The following is a 4,320-nucleotide window of genomic DNA, read 5'->3' as shown; positions in this document are numbered from 1 at the left end:
AAAAAATTAATGTGTGGAATTATTAAAAGCGCGTGAGTTTGAGATCGTGGTCAAGAAACAGAGGGACAGGCTGATGGTTAACATGTGTGTGTTAAAAAATAAAATAATAGAGCGGGGATCAAGCCAAAAAATACAGTATATAAAAAGGGATGGAAATAAAGATCCATTCCATACTAGAGGAGGCCATGAATTGAATAATGGTGAGTTCCACATTAGTAAATAAATGAGTCAGAGCAAAGAAGACCTTCAACTGGACTGTACACGATCTTCAGGGTGGGAAATTGGAAACCGGTGGAGAAGGGCCGCAGTCATTATTTTTGTGTCCTTTTTTTTTTTTCATGTTCCAGAAATATTAGCTGGTTGGGCCGGTGCATTTTTATTTCATTGCATGGTTATCTTGGAGGGATCGTAATGCATCTTTAAGAATGCAATTCCACTTACACCATGGATGTTCAAATGTATTTTCTTTGAACATTTATCGGTCTCATATCGTCATGTTCTGTTTTGAGGTATTATTGATGGAAATAAGTTTCCTAAAATCTTAAAGCAACAGTCCTGCCCAAATTCAACATTGTAATTTTACAACAGGGAGGGGGGAGCAGGGGGAGGGTGAGGTACACGTTACTAGGAGGAACGGCCGGATTCTTTGTTGAACTTTGGGACAGTGAACAGTCTTTTGGTGTCAGATCTCAGGTGATGCGGGCTGCATGTGGTAGGGGTGAGGACAGTGGCGAAATTAAAAATATCCATAGGCACTTACCTGGTGCCGCCCTCCGAGCGGCATTTGACGCCGTCCTGTTTCAATGGCAACAAGACTCCGTGACGTCACGTTGCCAGCCACGCATGCACAATCAGCACATGCCGATCGCGCAAGCCCCGATGTATGCTGCCCCCAAATTTTCCAGGCCCAGGCCTAATGGAAGATCTGCCACTGGGTGAGGAGCTTGTTCAGATAGGTGGGTAGCTTGCCCAGAAAGTATTTAAAGGCAAGACAGAAAAAATGAACTTTGCGCCTAAATTCAAGTGTGGCCAGTCTAGTTCTTTGAGAATTTCACAGTGATGTGTGTTGTAGTTATATTGGAGGACAAAGTGGCATATTGAGTTATAGAGGGTTTCCAGTTTACTAAGGTGAGTTTGGGGTGCTGTACCATATATTTCACCATAGTCTATAATTGGCATTAGCATCTGCTGTGCGATGTGATTTCTGACCAGCAGGCTTAGGGAGGATTTGTTGCTATAAAGTACACCTAGTTTGGCATAGGTTTTGGATGACAGGGTATCAATGTGCAACCCAAACGTTTGTTTTCAAAAAATGAGATTGTGTCCAAGATCAGAGACCCATATAAGATTGTGTCATCTGCATACATGTGCATTGAAGCTCCCTTGCAAGCTGTAGGTAGATCATTGCTGAAGACTGAAAAGAGTAAGGGCCCCAGAACAGAGCCTTGCGGGACACTGCAGGTGATATTCAAGGGGTTGAAGTTAGGGTCGAGATAGACGCATGTTGGGATCTACCTAATAGGTAGAAATTAAACCATGTTCGCCTATTCCAGAGCCCTAATGTTTATTTAGCAAGATAACATGATCAAGAGTATCAAAAGCCTTTGTAAAATCTAGGAATATTGAACCAGTGAGTTGTCCAAGTTCTATTCCACACTGGATCTCATTGCAAACTTTTAGGAGGGCAGTTACCATGGTGTGTTTTGGGCGAAAGCTGAGTTGGCTAAGGAAATTTGTCTTGGTATTGTAATCGCTTCATTGGGAGTGGACAAATGTGGTGGCCCCCCGTACTCTTACTCTGCATAAGGGAGCATGGGTATCACAGAATTTTAAGAACTCTGTTTGGAAATAATGAACCTCAGAATCGGGGTCAGGTATCAAGTCGGTTCTGTAGCAAGAGCCATTGGTAAGATCAGCCAGAAACTGTTGTGGGTTAAATTTTCTAAATATATACCGCCTCACACAAAAGTCCACTTCCGCGTACGCAGGGCAGTGCATGTACCCTATGCTGATGCGGAAGTGGACTTTTGAGTGAGGGGGTCTACTTTTCAATTATCCGGTGGTACTCTCTCTTGGAACAACCAAACAGAGCAATCTCACTTACTTCATCCTGGCCTGACTGGTTGCAGAAACTCATCTACGGACAGCCGAGGTGTTAGTTTCTATCGATCGTGAAGATCCATCCTCATCCATTCCGTGAGCTGGACGTCTTGTGCCGAGTTGTTACTCTAACATGCACATTAATTTGCTCCTTTTGTGAGTGGAAGTCTTGTTGACTTTTTATTTAAACTTTTTTACAGTCCTGCTATGGAGCGTGCACTTCTTTTTAGCTTTCTCTTTTCAGGTCTCTCTCTGTGATGTGTTTCATCACCAACTGAAGCTGCAATTAAGTCTCCCTTGACCAAAAGATCATGTTTCGCATTTCCTTATTTAGATGTACAATATATTGATCTACACTTCCTACTATTGGGACTGGTTTGCATGATTTAATATATTATTTAAAGTGTATATTATGGTTTATATTCACAATTTGGTTATATTACCTTTGTATTTTATATGTTTATATTTAATTATTTCCATCGCATTATTATTTCCACCTTATATTTTCACCTATATAAGCTAACCCTACTGTTTTTTTTTTAACTTGTATATTTTATTTGTTTTCAAGTAACAATACAAATACAGTACGTATTATCACCTCTATGCCGACGACACACAAATATACTTTTCAACACCTGACCTTACACCTGCTGTACAAACCAAAGTTTCTGAATGTCTCTGCTATATCATCCTGGATGGCCCTCCGACGCCTTAAACTCAACATGGCTAAAACAGAGCTCCTCATACTTCCTCCCAAACCTGGCCCTACTACCTCCTTCCACATTACTGTTGGAACTACAATCATTCACCCAGTAGCCCAAGCACGCTGCCTAGGGGTCACATTCGACTCCTCTCTCACATTCGCCCTTCACATTCAAAACATTTCTAAAACTTGTCGCTTTTTCCTCCGCAATATAACTAAGATACGCCCTTTCCTCTGTTGTTCGACTGCTAAAACTCTGACTCAGGCCCTCATTCTCTCCCGTCTTGATTACTGTAACCTCCTGCTGTCCGGCCTTCCTGCCTCTCACCTGTCTCCCCTACAATCTATCCTAAACGCTGCTGCCAGAATCACTCTACTCTTTCCTAGATCTGTCTCAGCATCTCCCCTCATGAAATCCCTCTCCTGGCTTCCGATCAAATCCCGCATCTCACACTCCATTCTTCTCCTCACTTTTAAAGCTTTACATTCTTCTGCCCCTCCTTACATCTCATCCCTAATTTCTCGGTATGCACCATCCAGACTCTTGCGTTCTGCTCAAGGATGTCTTCTTTCTACCCCCTTTGTATCTAAAGCCCTCTCCCGCCTTAAACCTTTTTCACTGACTGCCCCACACCTCTGGAATGCCCTTCCCCTCAGTACCCGACTAGCACCCTCTCTATCCACCTTTAAGACCCACCTTAAGACACACCTGCTTAAAGAAGCATATGAATAGCACTGTGGATATTCTAAACACGATACATAATGCTTGGCCCCCTGCAGACGCACTTACCAGAACTCCCTCCTACTGTCTCTGTACGTTCTCCCTACCTACCAATTAGACTGTAAGCTCCTCGGGGCAGGGACTCCTCTTCCGAAATGTTACTTTTATGTCTAAAGCACTTATTCCCATGATCTGTTATTTATATTATCTGTTATTTATTTGATTACCACATGTATTACTACTGTGAAGCGCTATGTACACTAATGGCGCTATATAAATAAAGACATACAATACAATACGTCAAACAATCAATAGTAACCCTACTCTTTTTAACACATTCTCTCTCTCTCTCTCTCTCTCTCTCTCTCTCTCTCTCTCTCTCTCTCATTCTCTCTCTCATTCTCTCTCTCTCTCATTCTCTCTCTCTCTCATTCTCTCTCTCTCATTCTCTCATTCTCTCTCTCATTCTCTCTCTCATTCTCTCTCTCATTCTCTCGTTCTCTCTCTCATTCTCTCTCTCATTCTCTCTCGTCATTAAATGAATGTTAAACAAACTCGAGGTTCCTATTCTATGTGAGAAATATACCCGGGGAATTCCCCTGCACAGTACAGGCGCGTGCACATGAAGGCCCTAATATTCTTTGTGCCCCTCTAACATACCAGTTTACATTGCCCCGCCCACATTGTCTGTTCTCGGATTGGCTGCTGCTCAAAGTGCTTTGCAGAGCGCATATGGAGCCAGACAAGTGCTCCTTAGCCCCGCCCACTGCAGGCAAGCTCCGCCCACTCCATGTGC

Source organism: Ascaphus truei, chromosome 4 (genome assembly GCF_040206685.1).
Source record: "Ascaphus truei isolate aAscTru1 chromosome 4, aAscTru1.hap1, whole genome shotgun sequence".
In the NCBI taxonomy this organism is placed as follows: Eukaryota; Metazoa; Chordata; class Amphibia; order Anura; family Ascaphidae; genus Ascaphus; species Ascaphus truei.
The sequence above is the reverse complement of the archived record's forward strand: the minus strand, read 5'-3'. Positions refer to the sequence as shown.